Consider the following 25,487-nt stretch of genomic DNA (forward strand, 5'->3'; position numbering starts at 1 on the left):
ATTCCATTATGATCCAATAGAATGCAAGGTATTAGTTCTATTTTTTGGTATTTGCTAAGAGTTGTTTTGTGGCCTAAGATATGGTCTATTTTAGAAAATTATCCATATATTATTGAGAAAAATGTGTATCCAGTCATTGATGATTGAAATATTCTATATATGGGTTTAATTCCAGGGATGCAAGTTTGGTTCAACATACAGAAATCAATAAATGTAATTCACCACATAAAAACTCTTAAAGATAAGAATCACATGATCATATCAATAGATGCAGAAAAAGCATTTGACAAAATACAGTATGCCTTCATGTTTGAAACACTAGAAAAACTAGAGATAGTAGGAACATACCCCAACATTGTAAAAGCTACATATGACAAACCCAAGGCCAACATCATTCTAAATGGAGAACAACTGAAATGATTTACTCTAAAAATTGGAACAAGTAATGGATGCCCTCTTTCACCATTTCTATTCAAAATAGTTGAAACTCTAGCCAGAGCAACTAAGCAAAAGAAGGAAACTAAAGTGATACAAATAGGAAAAGAATAGCTCAAATTCTGTTTGCCAATGACATGATCCTACATTTAGAAGACCCAAAAAACTACACTAGAAAACTTATAGAACTTTTAAATAAATTCAGCAAAATAGCAGGAAAATCAACACCCATAAATCAATTGCATTCTTATATACCAAGGATGAATCAGTTGAAAGAGAAACGATTCATTTGGAAAAATAAGAGACCTAGAATAGCCAAAGTAATCCTTAGTGAGAAAAAGCAAAACAGGAGACATCACAAGGCCAGATGTGAAATTATACTACAGAGATATAGTAATAAAACAGCATGGTATTGGCACCAAAATAAGCAGGAAGACCAAAGGAATAAAATAGAAGACAGAGACAAATCCACCTAAATATAGTTATCTCAAACCATACAAAGGCTTCAAACATACACAATGAAGAAAAGAGAACCTCTGCAACAAATGGTGCTGGGAAAATTGGAAATCCATATGTAGTAGAATGAAATTTAACCCCTATCTCTCACCCTGCACAAAACTCTACTCAAAGCGGATCAAAGACCCAGGTGTTAAACCATAAACTTTCCACCTACTAGAAGAAACAGTAGACTCCATCATGTCAGCTTAGGAAAAGACTTCCTCAATTAGACTTCTAAAGTACCACAAGTAAAATCAAGAATCAATAAATGGAATGGTATCAAACTTAAAAGCTTCTTCACAGGAAAGGAAACAATCAAGAGCATGAAGAAAGAGCCTACATCGGAGAAAATCTTTACTACATGTACCTCAGAGCATTAATCTCCAGGATATGTAAACAACTCAAAAAAGTAACAGAAAAAAACAAAAAACCTAATCAATAAATGGGTAAAAGGTCTGAACAGGCACTTCACACAAGAAGACATACTAATGATCAACAAATATATGAAAAAATGTTCAACATCTCTAACAATCTCTAATGCAAATTAGATAGTACAACAATGGCCAGTTGCACACAGCAGAGCTGGGGGAACTGGTAGCTGCTCATTTCAAGATGCTGGAGCCTTAGCATAGGAGGTACAAATGATGCAACCCCAGTCCAAGGCTGAAGGACTGGAAGTGGCCTGGAGAAACCCTAGTGAGAATTCAAATGGGAAGAGTGAAGAAGCTGTAATCCAATGTCCTTGAGAGATGGCAGCAGCTAGATGCTGACTACTCAAAAAGCATTGATTTTATGTCCCCAGGGCTTCTTTTTCTTACTCCTTTCTTCCCATCCTGGATTCTAGCCTATTGGACAATGCTGCAAACTTTTAGGGTGAGTCTCCCCATCTTCTGTGTGCTGTCCCACATGTCAATCATCTCTGGAAACATTCTCATCAACACCGCCAGAAGTCTCTTAATCCTAGGTATCTCTCAATCCAATCAACATCCTGATTAACCATCACAGTGGGATACAATAATAGACATTAATGTTCATGTTTTCCTAGAGTTTCTTCTTGTCTGGAAATCAACTGGTTGTCAGATGAAAGCACCGAGATGACTTGGCTCTGTTTTACACGTGTCTCATCTCCAAGTAGCTTATCCCAGCCATGTACTCTCATCAGTAGCAGAGATACAAGAGAGGATACTTGAGGACTTTGTGTTTCTCTCTCACTGTGATGTCTAATATGAATACTCGGTAGATCAAACAAGTAACATGACTAAGTCAGGGAGAAGGACACCCCATCACAGGTGGAAATACACTGCATAGCTACATGGTGGAGGGCATGAATATACAAAGAGTGAAGAATCATAACCATTATTACTATTAATCTATCATAGCCCTGAGAACCAAGATCAAACAGTTAAATAAAAAGGGAAAACGTTAAAGTGGTTGTTAGTCTAAATTTGAATATGATTCTGCCAACAAGGAAAAAGAAATACTCAAAAGACTAGGAATAGAACCACCTCATGATTTACAAAAGATCTAAAATCAGCATACTATAGGGATGTTGCCTCATCAATACTTATAGCAGCACAATCCACAATAGCCAATATATGCCCTTCAACTGATGAATGTATAATGTATATCCACACAATGGAGTATTGCAATGGAGTATTACTCATTCATAAAGAAGGATTGTATTATGGCATTTGCTGGTAAATGGATGGAACTGGAGTCTATCATGCTAAATGAGATAAGCCAAATAAGACTCAGAAAGCCAAAGGTCAAATGTTTTATCTGATTTGCAGAAGCTAATCTAAAAAAAGGGGTACAAAAGAGAGAAAAAGGGAAAAGATGGGAGATTCCATCAGAATAGGAGAAAGATTGGTGGACTAGATGAAGAGGACAGAGGAGGAGGGCGAAGGCACAGGATAAGGGAATAACAGCAGAATGAATCTGACCTAACTTACCAATGTAGGTATGAACACAGCACAGTGGATCTCACCATCATGTACATCCACATGACACTAACTATAAAAAAAATCTATAATAGCAGAAAGATCTAATAAATAAATAGTAGAGTGGAGGGAAGGGAATAAGGATGGGGGAAGGGAAGGAAAGGGAAAATACTGAGAACTGAATTAGAGAAAATTTTATACTCAATATTTCTATAATTACATCAAAATGAATCATAATGTTATGTATAACTAAAAAGAACCAATAAAAAAGAAAAAAAAAAGAAACGCAAGTGATAAATTTAATTCAACTATAGGAAAATAAATTAAACTAATTTCATGGACACTTGGATATTAAGAAAGACATATCTGTCCCTATTAAATAATTTTAGCTCCTGTCTATAGAGTATATAAGCCAAGAGCATGATCTATAAAATCAGAATGGCTGGTTTCAAAATCAAGATCAGTTTACTGCCCACGTGACATAGAGAACCTAAAGAATTTGGTTACATTCTTTTGGTTAAAGAATTTTAAGTTACATTTGGTTAAAGAATTTTAAGTTACATTTCTAACTACAAACTATGAATAATATAGTAGTTACCTCAATGAACAATGAGAATTAGTTGCAAAATTGTTTATACAGTGTTTACTTCCATGTGTATGATATCATTGCAAACTATGGCTTAGCCAACTTTTTGTGTGGAATATGAGTAGTAAATATTTCAGATTTGCCCATCAACAATCTCTGTTGTGACTATTAAACCTGCTGTTGTGGTGTGAAAGCAGCATAGACAATACGAGAATGAATGAGCACAGCTGTAATCCAATAAACTTTTGATTACAAAAGCAAGTAGTGAGCCAGATTTGCTTCCTGAGCAACAATTTGCCAAGCATTTGTTACTCATAATTAGCATTATCTATCACCTCTAATTCCATTTTAAATTCCTGGAGTTCAAATGCCATATCTTCATTTTCTTTGTATTTGTGTATCTCCAGTGCTTGCTATATATTTGGTGCTTGCTAAGTGATTCTCATTTTTGTTGCAATACTGATGATTTAACCCAGAGTCTGACACAGGCTAGACAAGCACTCTACTGCTGAGTTGCGCCCCCAGCCTTCTACCAGGTGATTTTTAAAAAGCAACTATTTACTGAACTCTTACCAAGCACCTAAGCTCTAGTAAAATACCTGCTCATATTTTGAGATCATTGCTGCCTACTCTTGCATTTTTTACTCAAGGAATCAGAAGGAAATACTACTTAAGAGTTAGAGAAGAATGAGCTATTCTAATAGAAACAATTCTGCTACTAAGCTATGTTTTCTTCCAGTGTTTGGGTCATTTATGTTTCCTTTGCACCTTGCAGAAGGACTTTGACCTATTCACAATGCCACCAGGCCATTTTTTAATCCTCATTATCTGGCCACATTCTCTAGACAGGACATTACAAGTTTCCTTGTATGATCACTTTACTTTGAACCTAATTGAAGGGTGGGTTCAGTTTATGGTCCTGTAAGAGTTTGAGCCAGGACATTTTGTGTGACTCTGCTACATTAATAATGAGGAAAGCAATGTATAATGTTTGATGAAGAGGATATCCTGCCCTACCCTATCCCCAGCCCTGCCTTCACACACCCATCACGCAAATGCTTACCTCGATAAATACACCCTAGTGGGATTTATGTTCCTGAGGCTCATCCTTTCCCTAAGGTTCTATTAACTTCTTTACCAGAACCATTTAGAGAACATGGTAGAAAATTATTTTTTATCTTTAGCTCTCTTTATACATAAAATAATTATAATGTTGCAAAATTGCCATATTTATTCAAGTCAAAAGAAAAAGGAAGTCAGTGCAAAACACTAAATTAATTCCTTTGCTGTCCTGGACAATAAAACAAAGATTTTTAATCACATGTAATTATTCTGTACATGTTTCTATGGAAGAAAAGTAGATACATCACAAACACTAAATAGTCATTTTCTATGAGTATGTGTCTATCTGCTTGTGCATGAGTGAGGGAGAGGTTATAATATAAACACATTTAAAAACCACTACATCTTAATTGAGTCAGAGTTGGCACTATTTAACTGATGGGGCCATGTGCTAAGAATTACTGCCTGCCTTGTTTAAAATCTGAGCTTCCTATGTTGGCCGCAGATACAGACTTCACCTAGAGAAGCAAAAACAATGACCTGAGAGCTGAGACATTAGGGATGGGTGTTGATGAAAAGATTTCCTTGTATTATTTTCATTAAGTTTCCTGCTTGCCTCATCAATGCTTGCTAGACGTGGGTGCCAAAACCGTAGAGATTACTTTTATGGAGCATCTTGTAGATTTGTTTCCTCTAAAACTTGATGATATTTCACCTCGGTGATATAACTCACAGCATGATCCTCACTGCAATCAGTGACAAATGGGCCGGGATGTGCGTAATCACAAAACACCCCAGGGAAACTAGTGTGAGGCCAACTGAGATAAGCTGCCGTCCATCTGTGGTCATTGTCTTCCAAGTTCACACAAGATGCCACCCATCACTGTGTTGATATTCCTGTTATCAGTGTTCCTGAGGATAGTCTTTGTTCCAGTACAAAAATATGACATTTATATGGTGGCCCCCGTCTGTTTTACTTGGGATTTTCTCCTTCAGTCGCATCCTAAAACATGACCATCTTCACTTGTTATATACAATGGCTTCTCAACCCCAGAATTGTGGACATTTTGAGTCAATAATTCTTTGCTGGGAGTAGTATGTGCTGTTGGAAGTTCAGCAGCATCTCTGTCCTGTACCAACTAGAGGCCAGCAGTGCCCCCACTCAGAGCTGTGTCAATCAAAAATGTCCCCAGGCATTACTGAAAGTTTGCTGGCAGGAGTGGAAATGGCACCCAAAATCACCTCTGCTTGAGACTTCACTTCTATATGACAAGTTGATTTTTCTACCAAGGGTGTCTATAATCATATCAATTCTGATATATTATAGAGTTTATTAAGCCCTTAAGTAAGTATTGCTTTCAATACATGGTTTTACAGAAAAGGGAATGGAGCTCCAAGACGAACTCAATTAACAAAGTTGACATCACTGATGACAAACCTAAGGATGAACCTTATCTCTTGGCAATGCTCTGTTCACCTGCCCTTGCTCCCACTTACTCCACCAGAGAGTAGTCAGTAAAAAGATGCTTCATCACCCACTCTAGGCTACACCAGAAATTCATCACTAAGTATCTAAGTAATTTTGTTCTCCATTCATTCATGCACTCAACAACTAGTTGAACATTTTCTTCATAACAGATACTGTTGTAGGTTCAGAGAGAGAGGATTCAACACTCCACAGTAAGTCTCTGCCATCCTCGAAGTCATATAAACTAAATGATGAACAGTGCTGTAGAGAAATTTTAATCTGCAGAATCAGATTAGAAATCACGAAGGGATTGTGACTCTGCCAAGTGGTCAGGGAAGGCTTCTGTCATGATATAACATTTGAGCAGAAATATCAAAAGGCAATCCATCTGGATGTCTGGAGAAAAAGATTGCAGGCATAGGGAAGAGCAAGTAGGAAGGCCCTGAGATGAGGGCATGCTCAGAGAATTCAGCAAGGAGATAGTTATGGCTGGAACACAGTGATCCAGGAAGTCAGTGGTAGATTAGGGGATTAAAAAGGATCAGCAGCAGATCCTACAGAGCCATAGAGTTGGATGATGGTAATTTACTCTTAAAATTTCCTCTGATGTGGAAAGTCTAAGCATAAGGTTCAAATCCTAGCTCTGCCACTTCCATTTATATATGTCTGGGAAGTTATATTAAGTAGCTCTCTGTGCCTCCATTTCCTCGTATGTGTCACGAGGATATTTAATGGTACTACTCGATAGGATTGTGTGAGATTTTAAAAAGTCAACATATTTAAAGAATCTAGAAGAGTTCTGGTAAGTACTACATAAAATTTTGTCATTTTATTGATTCAAGATGATCATTATTACTGCTGAATGTTGAGTAGACAGTGGAGGAGGCAGGTAATTGCAATTGCAGAAATAGGGAAAACAGTGAAATGTTTTTTTAAAATAATCCAAGATTTTGGACCAAAATATTATTAAAGAGGTTCAGAAAATTTGTTATCTGTTTTGAAGACAACACCAAGAACATCACAGATGGTCTGTATGTGGGGTTTAAGAGAAAATTGAGAAGGCAAAACAGGCACCAAGTTCTTTAACCCACTTGATAAGGATGGAGTTGCCACTTCCTGTGACAGTAAACAGCTGGGAAAGTGACTAGTTGAAGATAGAGAAGTAGAAGCTCATTCTGGGATGTATTAAGTATAAATGTTAATTTGACATCTAAATAGTCAATTTGGTGTGTAATTCAGCATGAAGAAGCGCTCTGAAGCCATAAAGCAAGATGTGAACACCTCTGAGAGTGTGATACAGCCCCACACCTTGACACATACCTGTTATCCCCATGGCTTCGGATGCTGAGGTAGGAGGATCACAGGTTCAAAGCCAGCCTCAGCAACTAAGTGAGACACTGTCTCTAAATAAAAAATAAAAAGGACTGGGGATATAGCTGGGTGGTTAAGCACCTCCTGGGTTCAATCCCTGGTATTCTGCCCTTCCACTAAAAAAAAAAAAAAATGAGGGCAATAGAGAAGGAAAAGGATGAAGGCTGAGCTTAGGCCCCTTCAGTATTCTTAAGCTACAAAGACAAGGAGAATCAGGGAGGGAGAGGACAGGTGGGGTGAGGTAAGAGCCTTCAAAAAGTAGAAGTGCCGCTATGGTATCCAAAAGAAACCACCAAGGACTGACTTACCATTCAGAGGTGGCAGGAGAAATATATAAATCAGACCAATCTCAATGCTGAGAAAAGCTATCAAAGTCAGACAAAAAGTAAAAACTACCTTTTTGAAGACATCAGAGAGCTAAAAAGTAAAGTATCAAGTTTAATATGAATCTATATTTGGAGCCTAGTTGTATTCTTCTTTTTAATTCTCAGTGTTTAAATCAGGAAGGAAGGAAGGAAGGAAGGAAGGAAGGAAGGAAGGAAGGAAGGGAGGGAGGGAGGGAGGGAGGGAGGGAGGAAAAGAAATGAATGAGCCATGATTCTGGAAGAGACAAAAATCCCAAATGATGGCTTCAGGAGCTGAGACTTGGTTTACCCCAGGAATATGTGATGATACTAAGGAATCTGACTAAAAGGTTGGAAAGCTCAATAAAAGAATTATTAGAATTTTTAGGTAAAACACATGCTGAAAGTTCAGTGCCCTACAAAGGAGAATGAAAGCAGAGTAAAACCTTATGTCTTTATTTCAGCATCCTAATGAGGTACCCTCTGAGAATGATGTTGAAGCTCCTTGAGGAATCTTTTCAATTTCTAGGACGACTCTCAATTTAATGCTACAATGTTTAATAACATTTTGTACAAATAAAATATAACCTGACTCCTGAGAAGACAACTTTTCTTAAAGAAATGTAATTAAATGATAATATTAACAGAATTATGGGGTTTATGGCACCAAACTAAAAATAGTCATATTTCTTATGTTCCAGCAAATAAAAGACAGAATTGGAAAGTTGGGCAGAAATTAAAACATATAAAAGAAGATAAAGCAGAATTGAAAAAGGACCTATGAGAGCAAAATTAAGGAGGCAATAGGTGAGTCTAATAGAAGATTAGTCAAAGCTAGAATTGGAGAACCAAAGCACAATTCACATGAACCCCTCCAGAAGGAACACTTGGAAGAAAAGGGAGCAATGTAAGAAAAAATTATGTGGCGAGTGACTGAATACTGCTGTACAAAATAACAATTATAATATGTTATAAGGTTTTTCAACACCTACCATTAAAATACCTTTTTTAAAAGGCACAAAATTTGGAAGGAGTGAGATCAAAGACACCAAAGGTCCTTACCTTATCCATACAAGTGGTCAAAAGAGAAGTAAAAAATTTCTCTTTGATTAGACAAGAATGCATCTTGTTGTCTTTAGGTAACTTTAAAATAAATAAGCTTCTCTAAAATGATAAAATTTTTTAACTAATTAAAATATTTTTTAAAAGTATTGCCCTTATTTCCCCAGTATTACATCCTCTCCCAGTTCTCACTCAAACCCTCCACTAATGAAAGTATTTCAGGAAGATGTGATAAATTCTTCCAAATCAGGTACCTGGTGTGAATGGATAAGGATGAAAAAATGACCATTGGATATGATAATTTAGAGATCCCTGACAAGAGCTATTTCAATAGCATAGAGGGTGATAAAAGTTTAATTGGAATATGTCCAAGAGAGAATAGGAGGAGAGCCATGGGACATGGCAAATACAGTTTTGTTTTGTTTTGGGGGTGGTGTGTGGCAGGATTTTCAGCAAAGCAGAATAAAACATGGGAAAATGGCTAGAGCTGAATGTGAGATTAACAAAGAATTTTTCTTTTTAACATGAGGGATAGTATGAGATGTTTGTAAGCTGAAGGAAATGATCCTGCAGACAGAAAACATAATTAGGTAGAGAGGGCGTGAAAATTTTCTGGGGCAATGGATTTGATCATGAACAAAGTGATGGAATGAAGTGAGCAAGGAAAGGGCTTGGCCACAAATAGGAGGAGAAACTCATCCATCAAAACAGAAGTGAATGCCGGCAGGTGGCTGCACAGGCAAGTGGGTGGGTAGACGTGGAAAGGACCATAGACATTCTTTTCTGGTTGCTTTTATTTTTGCGGTAGAGTAGGAAGGAAGTGAAGTAGAATTGCCAGTCTGCCTCAAAGAATCATCAACATGAAGTTGCATGTTTTCCTTCAACAGCCAGGATGCAAGAGAGGTGGACTTAAGCGGGTTTGGAATTACTTCAAATGGAGCAGTGGGGAGGGAACAGCTGGATCATGTTAAAAACACCGGACAAGGAGAGAAGTGAGAGCATCAGAGTGGGGAAGGATGTGAAAAATGTGTTTCATCAACAAAGTATAGATCCTCATGAAATTAAAAAGAATCACAAGGATTCAGGTACTTAACGTAATGACCTAGAAACAGATGTGTTGAGTCTGGCAGAGAGGATCCTTGATGAGGCTTGTGGAGACTCGGCTAATCATAATGCCAGACACATGCTCCAGGGAACTAGTAAGTGGTCAGATCAATCAATCAATCAATTAACCTTAGAATTAATTTTCATTTAACAGGTCTTCAAATCATTCTAAAATTCAAGCTAGATCCTGCCATTATTGAAAAGTCTTTAAAGATCACTACTCTTTTCAATTTCCCCACTATTTAAGGACAAAATCACAAAAGACATGAAGATCCTATTATTATCGTATTTCTTATTACTTCTCCAAATATCAGAAACAACTTCCTCACCTACAACCTTCCACAGACTTTGATTATTAATGCCTATCAAAATGAATCTCAGATACTATTTTTTTAGTGACATAGACCTGACAATGCTATTAAACTAGGTTTACACATATAATTTGAGTTTAAGCACTTATGTCTTACATTGTACTTATGCTGCATTTTTACTCCCTAATGGCTTCTCACCAATTTGATTCTCTTTGATGTCATGGAATTTACTAGTCTGCACTTCCTTCTTTCCTACTACCACTTCAATACATTAATGGATGAATTAATTTACTTAATGACTGAGTGATTAAATTAATTAATAAATGTGCATCCTACTTGAGGCAGAAACCAAGCTAAAAATTTAGCCTTGAAACTAAACAGAGACAGAAGTAACTAGTGAAAAAGAGTTTATGGGGGAAAAAATAAAAGTTTTAAGAGGAAAATATATTTTCAAGGCATCCCACTTCTTAATAACATAGTAAATAACATGTTGGTAACCCAAGCCCAGTGGATACAATTGCAAGTTTATGGGTTAATAACAAAATGTGAGATATCCATCTAGTTAAAGAAGAATGTCAGAAGATGATTTGGGGATGGAGATTCTGTAAAAAATGCCAGTCACCTCTGATCACTGCACCAACAGATTGACCATTTGACACTTCAGTTAATTTCCCCCCAATCTTAAAAGGGCTGAATCTCAGTTGTTTATGTAAAAGAGGTAATTAATACTTGGCAAGAAACTAGAAAGAATGACGTTCAATTGTACCTTTATTTTAAGTTCTGTTAAACATCTTTGGTTTCTATGTTCAGCTGTTTATTGGTATCTAGGCAGTTATTTAATTAGCTACTTGTATAATGAAGTCATTTCTTACTGTCAAGGTAGTCATAATCAAGGTCTTAATATAAATAAAGTATGAAAATGATTAAAATTAATTCATCAGCCAAATATGAGCTCCCATACAATGGAGACATTTAATTGTTTCAGGTCTGGTATTGAGATTAGCCTGATTGACTTTCTGGCTTTGATTCAATAATCTATTATCTCATTTTGAAATAAAATGAATCTGGTGAGAAATAGTCATTGTATCATTTGTCTTGCTGACATGATCAAAGAAAAGTTCCCTTATTTACCTACCACAACACCTGGCAAAACAGATTACCGAAGCAAGATAGTAAGTATTAATGTTTTCACTGTGCTCACGTGCTAGCTACATCCTGCTCCGAATTTCTGTACTGTTCCAGGTTTTAAAAACACAAAAGTTTGGGGTTGTCATCTTATTTAGACAGACAGTGGTTTATATCATGGCATACCTCAACACACCATGATGCTTTTTTTTTGAAAAATGTTTTCTTATAAGTTGCAAGGAAAAAGAATTTAATCTTTGCTCGATTTTTCAAAAAAGAGAGAAAGGGAGAAACATAGCCTGAAAAAAGAATTTAAATGTTACATAGTTTTATAAGTGTTATAGAAAACCAAAACTGATACATTAAGCATATAGCTATAATGTGTACATTTAAATAATGCACACATTATCAAATAATTTTAAAGTTATGCAATTACTTCTACTTCTCTTTGGCTCCCAATTACCTACAAGATAAAGTCTGACCTTTTTACTATGACATATATACCTTTTTTTTCCCTCACTGACAATTCTTAACATTTTTATCTCTTTCAAGCATGCAAAATACTTCAAACCCCCATACTGTGTCAGGATCCTTTAACTGTGGGACTGATTTTTGCCCCCACTCAAAAGTTGCATGGATTTTACCAAGGAGAAAATGTATTTCCTAAGAAAGAAAAGAGTAAAAGTGGACAGTCATAAACAAGAACGAAATTATGGCATTTGCCACTAAATGAATAGAACTAGAGACTATCATACTAAGTGAAATAAGCCAATCCCCAAAATTCAAAGGCTGAATGTTCTTCTGATATGCAGAAGCTGACTCAAAATAGGCAGGGGGTAGGGAAGGAGGGGAGATTGGGTTGGGAAAGATAGTAAAATGAATCAGGCATAACTTTCCTGTGTTCATATATGAATACACAACCAATGTAACTCCACATTATGTACAACCACAAAAATGGGAAGTTTCACTCCATGTATATAAAAAGATATATATATATATATGAAAAGAATGGAAGTAGAAGTAGTGAGGAAGTAGAAATATGTTGGGTAAAAGTACTAGCATACACCTGAATTGGAAACCAAACAACTATTTATATATTAGGTGTCCCCCAAAAGCTCATGTGTGAGACAATGCAAGGTTTGGAGGAGAAATGAATGAGGTATGAGATCCTTAACTTAATCAGTGAATTAATTCCCTGGTGGGGAATAACTGAGTGTTGATTGAAGGTGGGTAGGGAGGGTGTGGCTGGAACAAGTGGATCATTGGAGATGTGTCTTTGGAATATATATTTTGAATCTGATGTGTGAAGTCTCTCTCTGCTTCCTGATCATCATTTGAGCCACTTCCCTCCACCACACTCTTCTGCCATGATGTTCGGCTTTACCTCAAGTCCCAAGAAATGAAGCCAGACATCTATGGACTGAGACCTCTGAAACCATGAGCCCCCAAATAAACTTTTTTTTCTCTAAAATTGTTTTTGTCACGGCTTTTAGTCACAGTGATGAAAAAGCTGACTAAAACAACAATATTCAATTTTTATTAAATTTTATTTCATGTGGTTTTAACTAACAGGAGTTTGGTACCTGGAAATATGGTGTTACATAAACCAGATTCTATAGCATAATCTAAGCCTCTTTGAAGGTAAAGTGATTTTTTTTCATGTGTTAAATTTAGTCTTTTTATCAACTGGAAATGTAGGTGGACAAGTAAATGTTTATACCATAATATCACTACATCAGTTTCATAATGACATTCAAGAGATGTCATTTAGAATTTCCTGGTAGGAATTTTCAGTAAATTGTTAGACTGAGGTACTAAGAAACCAAATGGTTGGGTGGACAGTTTTTAATCTCTGTTGTTTATCTTCTGGTAATGGTTTTAGAAATGAAGAATATTGCCCATTTTTCTGTTGAGAAAATGCTGTGGCAGGCTGATAATTTCACATGGCAAATTTTTATAAGAATAATCATTTAACAAACTTAACTGCTATAAAAGTGAGGCATCTCACCATGATATATCTTTGTAAATCATTTAAACCATTTTCAAAATTCACATAACTGGCTTTCATTTGAAATATACAATCTGCTATTCTAAAAATTTCATTATTTCATTCATATATAATGTTTTAGTACAACTTAGTAGTTGAGGATGGACAAATCTACTTAGTCCTTAAAAAGTATTGAGCAAAATAGGAAAATGGAGGCCGGGGCCATAGCTCAGTGGCAGAGTGCTTGCCTCACGTGTATGAGGTACTGAGTTCGATCCGCAGCACCACATAAAAGTAAATAAATAAAATAAAGGCATGCTGTCCATCTACACTACAAAATAACACACAAATTGATAAATAAAATTTAAAAATAAATATTTAAAAAATAAGAAAACTAATCCACTGTTTTAAAGAGGTCGAGGCAAGAGGATGTTTTTAAAGAGAAAAATGAAAGGATTACATCAGATATTTTGAAACCATATTATTAGGCTAAAATGACTAACAATGATAGAGAGATCAGTCCAAGTTTGCACAAGCAGTTGCTGGGCAGATAACCTTGTAGATGGGTTGCTCAGCAGAAATCCTTGTATAATATCCTTATACTTTTTGTGTAAGGTTGCAGTCGCCCCTGTGTTATCTTGTGGTTTTGAGTAAGTCTTTTATGATTATTACTACCAGGCAACATACATAAAAATCCCTTTCTTCATAACTTCCTGGTTTTACTTATTTTATTTTATTTTTGGTTATGTTGGACACAAGCAATTCCATTTTGATTCTGAAAATCTTCACATTTGATTCACATACATCATCCATAAATAACACTCCAAGGTAAGTCCTATATATGGTGAAGAAAACAAGACTGGAGAAAATAAAGGAAGTAGCCAAATTCACACAGCTGGTTAGTGGTAGAGTTGGGGTTTGGATGCAAGCAATCTGGTTCCCCAGTATGTGCTTGTGTTAGTTAATTAGATTTTCATTGCCATAACCAACATACCTGACAAGAATAACTTAGAGGGGGAGATTTTTATTTGGATCCATGGTTTCAGAGTCTTTGATTGTCCCATTCCATTGCTCTGGATCTGAGATGAAGCAGAAAATCATGGTGTAAGAGTGAGGCTGAGGAAAGCTTCTCTGCTCAAGATGGCTGGTGAACAGAGAGGGAGAGGAGCCCTAGAGACATCCCCAAGGGCATGCCATCAGAGACCTCCCTCTAGCCACATACCACCTGCCTACAGTTACCATCCAATACAATAGTCCTTTTAAATTATTGATCCATCAAATGGATCAATCTACTGATTATATTGCAGTTCCCATAATGTAATCATTTTATCTCTGAACATAGCACAAGAGCTATTGGAGACACCTCATATCCAAACAATAATAGTGCTTTTAACAAGTATATTCTCTCTCTACATAACAAACTGTCTCTGATAAAATTATTATTCCCATTAGTTTGCATACTGGAGTCATCAATATTTCTGTTATTTTCCTTACCTGAAATATGCGTCTCACCCCTTTTTATCAGTAGTCAGTATCTAGTCATTTTTTAGACATCAGGTCAAGTTTTATTCCTTGAACCGCTAGACTGTTTTACCCCTGAGAACACACATCAATTTGTATTAAGTCATGTGATGATTGATTATTTATTGTAAATATTTCTGTACCATAAGACTGCATGATCCATTAATGTAAAACTTGCCAAGGTAACTGGTACATAGTGAAAATTCCAAAGTATTTTTATTTAGCTAGTGGAGGAATGAACAAATAACAAAATAAATTTAAAAATACAGTAATTTAGTATATTTAAGTTCTCCCATCTTTGAAAAATTTCATAACTTCACCAGGAAGCCTCTGTGGTTTCCTCAGTTGGAATTGGTCATTTGGTCTCTTTGACATTAACTCAATTGCTATTGTGCCTAAATTTGCATTGTTTTCAGGGTCTACTTTCTATTACCTTTAGTTTATTCATATCCACCTCTTTCACTACAATATAAATCTCTGGAAATCATGAAATATGTCTTAGTTGACTTTCAAGTTTCCATAGTTAATAGTCTAGTTAAACTATTAAATGCCAAAGGTACTGAGTTTTTACTGGACTGGGTTAGATAAGGTGATGGTAGTATTCATGCTAATCTATCCTTTTTCAGACCTCAAACTTGGAAGGAACCTCAAGAAAACTGCATGCTTTTGTGACAACTAATTCAAAACAATGAAGTCCCACGTGTACCTTTGCTGCACATGCTGTTCTACCATGTCAAACGTCCCAAAACAGGGAAAATATCTGAGGGGAAAAAAAAAAACGTTCAAATATGCAGACTGTCTTACATCTTTAAAATAAAAACCACATGCTTTTTATGTTCTAACAGACTCTGGACTCCATCAGCAACTTTGAATACTGTGAACTTACAGTACCCCCAGTTTTGGAATTTCAAATGTTTATTCCTACACATCTTGACCCCTACTAGGAATAGGAATTCTGACTGCTTTTGCAAGAGTGATAATGGAGTTTCATAATTAGTCCAAATTTTCTCACCTCATCACTTGTGGGCCAAAGAATCTGGAAGGTAACCATTCATACGGGCCTATTATAGCCTATGGTTATAGAACAATAAATGCCATCTATTGCCAGCTTGGAGGTAAAAGCCAGACCCCTCAACTGGGTCTTATTAGCATCATGTCCTTACCAACTAGGCCAACCCACCCATACTTAATTCATTCTGCTATTCACAAGAAATAATATATTAGAAAATGAATGCATCAAAAATCCCAAAGAAGGATGAAATTTTTTGGCAAACTCTACTTTAAAACTAGAATTTGAAACTATGGAATTAAGATAGCAAATGCTATACCATGTGCTTTTGGAAGTAATACTTTCAAAAGATGACTCCTCTGTGGTATTACAATCTAATTATGCAATATCAAAAACAGAAGAAACTTGGCCAATGAATGCCTGCTGTTCCAGGAGCAAGGGACCAGAGAGTTATCAATCCACCTTTGTCTTCACCATGATGATGGTTGTTTCACAGCCTCTGGCACTAATGGATTGTTCCTCAAATATCCCATTCATTGGGAACTATGTTTATTTATTTTTATCTCCATCCTGAGATCTAACAGATGGGTGTCTATTGAAGAAGGATATGGAATATCTAATCTACCTTCTCACTATAAAGTAACTGCCTTTCTCCCAAGGTCCCCATGAACCAAAGCTTTGCAAGAGGCCCTCCTTAATTAAAGACGGTAGTTTTGCTTGTTCTTTATGATGGGTGGAAGGTGCAATTTTCAAATTTCAAGAATAGAACATTCCCATCTAGTTCTATTCCACAAATAAATATATGTCTAGCTTCCTGACATCTCAAAAAAATAATATTTAAAGACTCTTGTAATTCTAATGGGTGTTATATGAGATTCAGAAGATGATAAAGTAGCATAGGCATTTTAGAAAGGAGAGAGGAATCAGATACCAGCCTGTCTGATCACATCATTTTACAGATTAATGAAATGTGTCTTAGTTGCCTTTCAAGTTTCCATAGTGTTTAGTTAAACTATTAAAGAGAATCAAGATGAGAATATAAGCCCAACTTTCCACAGCTAGCTGTGGAACATGGACTAAAATCCATACGTGAGAAATTACCAGGTCCATTCCTTTCCATAACTCTAATCTCTAATGCTATTCAATGGCCTCTGGAGGCATGCAGTGGATTTCATCAAATGGTAGAACAAAGTGCATCATTTTTGTTATAGGAATAAGGTATCATGAAAAGAGAAACTAAAAGTCCAAGTAATTTGTGTAAAGCACAAAGGTAATTTGTATCATAGCTAGGACTAGAAGTCACTCTATTAGGTCTTTCTTTCTACCTTTATAATGTGCTGACTTAAAGAGACACTCCTGGTACATCTAGAGGTAGATATTTGTGTCACAATCTAAAAATTTGGTCAAAATTCTAATGGACAATCTCTCAGATAAGCAGTAATCTTTATACTATAAGAGTTTTTTTTTAAAAAAAGATTTATTTCTGCTTGGCATGACAAATGATGATACACCAAGTCCTTTTATTTCAAATACTTAGAATCTATGGTCTGACTCCTATAGAAATATCCTTCCACTGTGCTGAACAGTGTATTACTCCTTGCCTCAGTTCATCTATAGATGGCAATGAAAGTGCTCATCATTGCTTTGCACCCCAAATTGTGAGTCCTTCTGAACAATCTAATAAAGTTGAAGAATGAAAGAAATTGCATAATGTTTTTATAATAAGTGAGAAATAACAGTATCTGGAGAATCATCTCGTTCCAACCAAATATCAGAACTCTCTTTTTCAACATAAATAATATTCTAAAACCCAAATTGCATTCAGTTGCTTCATTTTCTGGTCCTCTGAGAACTGATGAAGATAACTGACTATATTATGGTGTGATTTATCTATATTTGGTGCCATAAACAGATTTTCTCCAGGAAAAAAAAGAATAATTGTGCTTAATGGCAATATCTCTCATGTTACAAATGCTTGATTTATGATAAATATTCTATGAGCAATTGCAGAGAATATTGGCTGGAAAAGAAAGTAAAAAATTAAAAGGGTTCTTTATGTTTCCTGCTTTGGCAGAAAGTGAAAAATATTTTAAGCTTTAAAAAAGTACTTCAAAGTTGTGGAGGTAGAGGTAAGTATAAGATTGTCTTATTTCTGGAACCAAATTTTATAATAATGTAAGTGGAATACCATGTAAGAATACTCCATGGCTAAAGATAACTATTTTATTTTTAAATTTATAAATTTTCATGTGAATGCTAATGACCCTGAAAAACATTTTCCTCAATAGTTTTGTTATAGTTACTCCAAAATCATGCACATCATTTTCATCTGTCCACTAGCAAAATGTCAAGTTTCAAAAGATTTAGAGGAATTGAGATTCTGGAGTTTCTTATTTGAAAAACAACCCCTTACCAGATAACATGGTTTGCAATCATGTTCCCCATCCCATAGGCTGCTTTTCATTCTGTTGATTGTTTCCTCTGTTGTGCAAATATTTTTTTGGTTTGAAATAATTCTACTTTTTTATTTTTGCTTTCGTTGCCTGTGTTTAATTCCATAGCCAAGAAAGCATAATATAGTCAGTTATCTTCATCAGTTCTCAGAGGACCAGAAAATGAAGCAACTGAATATATTCAGCTGAATGGATAGAAGGAAGGCAAAACATGGTATAACATTTTGCTGAAGAAATTAGTATTTTCTGTTGCTTTTATGCTTTTGGATACTTTTTAAAATTAAAGTTCTGTCTCACTGGACTTAGACAATAATTCATACACATAACTAAACATGGTATCAGTCCTGAGCAGTCTGCAAAAAAAGAAGAAAGGACAACTTGGAAAACTTAAAATAACAGATTTTCAGAATTTTTGTTTATCAGTAATATTAACTCTGCCTTTTAATGATTTCTTTGAGCTTTTTTTTGAGCACATGTCCAAACAGATATTATCTAATTTTGCCCCATTAAGAACCCTGTGGGGTCAGTCAGTCTGGCCATATTACCTCCACTTAGATGTACAAAGGAAAACTCAAGACAGGCATCTTGGAAATTCTATCATATACCAAAGGAATAGCTCAAAACTCAGATTTTCTCATTTCTCATTTCCTCATTAAACCTGTGCTGCCTTTTATGTAGCGTTTACATAAATAATTATCTAGCAAACAAAAATTAATTGAACTTCTGAGCCTTTACCAATAAAAAAATACATTGGTTTCAGCAGGTTTTATCATTGGGGGAAAAAAATCCCAAGAGGCAGATTACATTGTTACCAAGTATGACATTCCTAACTCTCTTTGTAGGGGGAAAAAAACAAAAAACAGCAAAGAACTTTGCAAAAAAAAATTAAAGATTGAAATTTAGTAATTTAGGAAATCCTTTATAAGGATTACATTCTTCGTTCCTCTTTCTCTTTCTTCTATGTTCCTGAGATTCACATCCTTTTGACATCTCCCCTTTTATGTGTGATACTCATGAAGCAAGAAAACTAAAATGAAAAGGAAAAGGATTCAAACAATGAGGAGCAAATAGAATATATTTGTAAATTTATGTGTGCCCATTTTCTTTACCAGTCAAGCACAGGAGGCATTCTATATTGTGCAGTGTTAACACAAATTGATGAAATGAATGTTCAATTATGTCATTAATAGAACATAAATAAATCATCTGAATGTTATTTTTAATATAACCTCTGAAATTTGCTTGTGTACCCTTTATATTTCTCTGCACATATACATAATAAGCTGTCTTTACTTTAAAATGTTAAATTCCTTCTTTGATTTTGTTGTTCTCTCTGAGGCTTACTTTATCTTTACTTAGCTACATACATTGTCTTTCTGTTTTAAATTATTCCTCCCAAATATAATTCTATTTATAACAATAAATAGAATTGCTTCTATTTCAAAAGTAAAAATATTTATTTGTGAATAAAACGTGCCCATATTTAATGTCTGTCTATGATCTGTGGTGAAAAGCAATCATACTACTCAGAAGGAACTGTTAGGTATTATCAATCTGACATAATAGTCGTCCAACTGAAAAATTGCTTCCCTTGTGTTTCCTCAACCTATTAATTCTCTTCATTATAAGAACACATCCTGCTTATAAAACATCCAACATCTGAACAATTTTTTTTTCTTTCAAGTCTGGACAAAGACAAAAGTAAACAAATCACTTTGAGTTTCATAAAAGAAAAAGAAAGCCATGTCAGTAGATTCAGAGGTTAGTGAAAGTAATTAGCTACAAATTTTAACTCTGTAATGGGGCATGAAGATGAGACCTGAAATGGCCTTTCCAAACACCCCATGGACACATTGCTGAGAACTTTTCAAGCTTTGCTGGTCATAATGCTATTTACAATAAATTTCCCTTTAACACTGACTAACAAACACTGGTCTAAAACGAAAAGAAAAGGAAAACATACATGTGCGGCGATTCTTCATAACATCAAATCATCACTTATTTTTAAAACAAAATTTGCTATTATAGTTTCTCCTTAAGCCAGGAGAGTAGAGATAATGTTGGAAATCCGTTGCAAAGAAATGAGATTTCCTCTTATTGTGAAGATGAAAACCCTCCCTCTTAGTCACAGTGCATGGGGGGAAAAGTCAGTCATTTGATTGTTTCTTGGTTTTAGGTGTGCCTTCTAAACTGGATGACATTCACAGACACTCAGGATACAAGACAAGGATGTTTCCTAAACAATTCCCAAATATTATAATAATATATTTCTCAGAATGCACATTTGGTCTTACTTCATTGAAAAGCAATTATGCTAATGAATAAATAGCACTTAAAATGGCTCCTGATTGCTCATAACCAAAAATAAATTAATAAAATTCGTTTCAAAGATCCAAGCTGAATTTTAGTATTCTAAGCTAGAGGATATTGCCATTAAACTGAAACTTTGCTTTTTTTTTTTTAACTTTTGTTCTTTATTTATTTATATGTGGTACTAAGGATCGAACCCAGTGCCTCACACATGCCAGGCAAGCGCTCTACCATTGAGCTACAACCCCAGCCCTGGAATTTTGCTTTTAAAATCAGATAAAAGGTAATTTTGCAGTAGAACAGAATTTGCTTTCATAGCACAAATAAGTGTGCTAGTGGTAGTGAAGAAAATCAATTTTAAAGAATAAATGATACAAGTTTCATTTCCTAAACATAAAACTCCCTAGTTTTGCTTCTCTGAAGAGTCACAAAATATTCCTTAAATGTCTTTAATCTTAGATACTTGTTCATTTGATGAAAGGTTAAAATGAAATGATGATTAAAGGTTAAAAAGAACAGATGATTCCACTTTAAAATCAAAAAATAAATAAAAAACTAGAAAATCAGAGAAAGTTCAAATATATATTTGTTTTCCTAAAATAGCAATGACTTTCTTGCCACCTGACAAAATTGAACAGTGTCAACTTCTCAAAAAATGGTACCCATGGGGCTAGGAATGTAGCTCAGTGGTAGAACATTTGACTAACAAATGCAAAGGGCTGTGGTTCAACCCCAAAATACAACTCAAAAGAAAAAAAAAAAGAAAAGATGGGCCTATTTATTTATAAGTGGTAGCATAACTTTTTAGTGATCAACAATATATGGTATAATTACACAATGCAATGTTATTCATCTATTTAAAAGAATAATTTGTACTGATGCATGTCATGTTCCAATTGATTTATTTGGTCTAGTAGTCAGTTTCAAATCAAGAAGGGTAATCCCCCCAACTTTGTGCTTCCTTTTTCAAATTTCCTTAGCAATTATAGATGCATTCTGATATGAAGTTTAGAAACAGTTTGTCAATTCATGCATAGAAGGCAGCTGGAATCTTGATATGGATTACACTGAATATGAAATCAATGTGGAAAATGTTACTCTTCGAACAATATCAAATCTTGTGATCAATGAACACAGAATGACTCCTATTTATTTAGGGCTTTAATTGCTTTCAAGGAGGCTTTGTATCTTTCAGTGTATAAATCTTGCACTTCTTTTGTTACATTTGTTCCTATTTTACTTTTTTGGTAGTGTCACAAAGAGAAAAGTTTGCCTCATTTTATTTTTGGACTATTCACTGAAAGAGAACAGAGATACATGTTATTTTTTAGATTGATCTTGTATCCTGCAACCTTGCTGAAAACTCATATATTTCAGATTTTATGTGAATTCCTCAGGATTGTACAAAATTCTGTCATCTGAAATAGAGAAAACTTTACTAATTTTATGTCCAATCTGAATGCATTTTATGTTCTTTTCCTTGCTAAATTTCCTGAATAGGCTCCAGCATAATGTTGAATATGTGATCAGAATGGACATCTTTGTCATTTCCCTGGTCTTAGGAGGAAAGCATTTTGTCCTTTACCATTAAATATGTTTCCTATAGATTTCTTTTAGATGTCCTTTATCCCTTTATCATTCTTTAGTTTGAGGAAGTTCCCTTTTATTCCTAGTTTGCTGGTGTTTTTAGCAAGAAAAGTGTTAACTTCTGTCAAATAATTTTATTATTTGTGGTTTTTGTCCTTTAGTCTACAGATAGTGGTGTGTTACATTGATTGATTCTCATATGATGATCCAAGATTGCATTCCTGGGATAAAAGCCACTTGGTCATGGTATATAATACCTTTCGTTGTTTTTGGAATCAAATTGATAGTATTTTGAGAAGGATGATTATCTTGATATTCATAAGGGATGCCAGTTCATACCTTTGTTCTCGAATCATTTTGGGGAGTTTGTGTATTTCTAAAAGAATTTATCCATGTCATTTGAATTATCTAAACTTTTGGCATATCTACACTTTTGTTCATAGTAATTCCTTTTAATTCCTTTTTGTTTCTGTAAAATCAGTAATAATGTCCCCTTTCTGATTCCAGATTTTAATAATACAGCTATGTAATAACTATATACAGCTATTTACACATATCAATATTTCTTTAAACACTGCTTTCACTGAGTTCCGTAAGTTTGATATTTTGTGTTTCTAGTTTTTTATATGAAAGCATTTCTAATTAGCATTATGACTTCTTCTTTGACACTGCAAATTATTTAGGAGTGTATTGTTTAATTTCCATAATTTTTGAATTTACTAAATTTCTTTCTCTGAAAGATTTCTAATTTCATTCCATTGTAGTCAGAATATACTTCATATTTTAATCTCTGAAATTATTTTGGAAACGTTTATTGTCTACATAATAATACTGACAAAATGCTTTATGTGCAATCAAGAAGAATATTCACTCTGCTTTTGTTAGGTGCGGAGTTCTACCATGTCTTACAGTATTTCTCTGAATGTATGATGGAATTTAATAAAAATTTTAATCAAAAATTTCTTATAAGAAAAAAAGAAGAAGAAATGATGCGGGTATGCTAAAATTTGAAGGGAAAAATATCTTTTATCAGTAATCAAAATGAACAACAACTTTTCTTGCATTTTAATGAGCAAGAATTTTTTTTTTTGAGAGAGAATTATTTAATACTTATTTTGTAGTTTTTGATGGACACAACATCTTTATTTTATTTTTTTAATGTGGCCCAAGCATTTTAATTTTTTTAATGAGAATATTTAATGCTGCTAGAGGGGGCAGCCCAACAGTCACACTCACACTTTCTGGTGGAAGCAGTTTGATATAACTCTTAAAAAAAAAAAACTTGTCACTCAACAATTTTAATTCTGCTACAAAAATATACTTTGGTTACTTTTAGACCACTCTCATGCAAATTGCCTCCCAGAGCTGGGTCTGAGCCCCTGGGCTCCCCAGCTGCCCCGGCTCTCTCTGTCAGGTTCTTCGTCTTCTAGCTGAAGAAGCAGAACAAGGGCTCTTGCCTTGGGTGCTTAAGTCAGGGTTGGCAGAAGCTTTGTAACCCAGTTAGTCGCCACAGCTGATGACTGGAGAGACTGAGAGCTAAGTATTCTAGAACTGAGTTGCACCAACGAGGCTGACACTAGAGCCCTTGTTGGAAGATTGAGAGATCATAATGATATCCGGAGCAAACCACAGTTCTCAACAAGTAGAAACAAGGACACAGTGACAGGAAGAAATTCAAGAACTTAAGTCCCAAGACATCAGCTACAGTCCACATTGGTTATGGGAATTCAGCAAGAAAACAGACAAATCCGAGAATTGCAACAAGAGAACAAAAAAATTGCATACATCCCCCGAAGAACATGAGTCTGTCTTGGAACTTACAATGAGCAACTAAGAAAAAAATGTTTAGATTGCTCATGGCTAGCCAAAAAAGATGATCCAGCTATGATAATGAAGTTAAAGGAGCAACACTCCAAGACTGACACGGTACATCATAATAAAGCCAAAGGATTCTTCCTTGATGCATCTCGACACATCCTTTTTTTTTTTTTTTTTGGTTATATTATCTCTTTTTTTTTTAAATTTTTTATTGTTGGCTGTTCAAAACATTACATAGTTCTTGATATATCATATTTCACACTTTGATTCAAGTGGGTTATGAGCTCCCATTTTTACCCCATATACAGATTGCAGAATTACATCAGTTACACATCCATTGATTTACATATTGCCATACTAGTGTCTGTTGTGTTCTGCTGCCTTTCCTATCCTCTACTATCCCCCCTCCCCTCTCCTCCCCTCCCCTCTTCTCTCTCTGCCCCCTCTACTGACATTCATTTGTCCCCCTTGTATTATTTTTCCCTTTCCCCTCACTTCCTCTTGTATGTACTTTTGTATAACTCTAAGGGTCTCCTTCCATTTCCATGCAATTTCCCTTCTCTCTCCCTTTCCCTCCCACCTCTCATCCCTGTTTAATATTAATCTTCTTCTCATGCTCTTCGACCCTACTCTGTTCTTAGTTACTCTCCTTATATCAAAGAAGACATTTGGCATTTGTTTTTTAGGGATTGGCTAGCTTCGACACATCCTTGAAGCATCTCAACATGGACTGGAGGGGAGGCACTTGGAAGCACATCAGAATGTGTTAGAAGCACATGCTGATCGGATCACTGAAAAGGCAACAGGAATGAGGAGAGCCATTGAAATGGGTGAGCAACAGGGCTGCAAAGAACAGGAAAGAATATTCCAACTTGAACAAGAAAACAAAGGATTGAGAGAGATCCTCGGAATAATTCGAAAATCACTTATGAATCATAGGGCAGTGCTTCAGAAAGTATGTTTTTGTCAGCACTGGTAACCAATAGTGAACTGAGTCTAAGGAAGAGCTAAAGGGCTTCCAAGTCTGGGAACTTCATGCATGGCTTCAAATGGTCATCAAAACTAGTCAATTAGAGAAGACTCAGTTCAGCCAACCTTGTTTTTCCCCTCTATAATATGTAGAGTTCAACTCTCAAAGCAATAACAACAACAGCAAAAAATGTATTGGTAATGGTCATAAACTCTATTCCAAAACACCATTGTTAATTGGTGAACAGAGGAAGGGTTTTCACAGTGACTGCTTAATAGATCAAGAGCATTCAGCCACGCTGTTGGCTTTCTGGATGTACTTAAACTAGAATATGACCTGAAAATGTTTGGGAATTCATAGAATTATACCAATTTAAAAATTTAAGATTTTAACATGGTTTTATGAATGGAAGATCCTCATTCTAAATTTTATCCTTGTTGTTTGGTATCACAGTTAGCAAATAGCTTATGGACCATGAGTCTTCAGCTTTACTGATTGTCTCCCTTCCCATTAATTGATATTTTTT

The 25,487-nt window shown here is 35.2% G+C and overlaps 1 pseudogene; it reads left to right on the forward strand.

Annotated features, from left to right (window-relative positions):
- The window catches only part of LOC124081336 (FGFR1 oncogene partner 2-like), a 65,562-nt pseudogene extending 40,560 nt beyond the window's left edge, over positions 1 to 25,002 (forward strand).
- The last annotated feature ends 485 nt before the right edge of the window (positions 25,003 to 25,487 follow it).

Source organism: Marmota monax, unplaced genomic scaffold (assembly GCF_021218885.2).
Source record: "Marmota monax isolate L192 unplaced genomic scaffold, Marmota_monax_Labrador192_F-V1.1 WCK01_AAM20220418_F8-fsc00159, whole genome shotgun sequence".
Classification (NCBI taxonomy): domain Eukaryota; kingdom Metazoa; phylum Chordata; class Mammalia; order Rodentia; family Sciuridae; genus Marmota; species Marmota monax.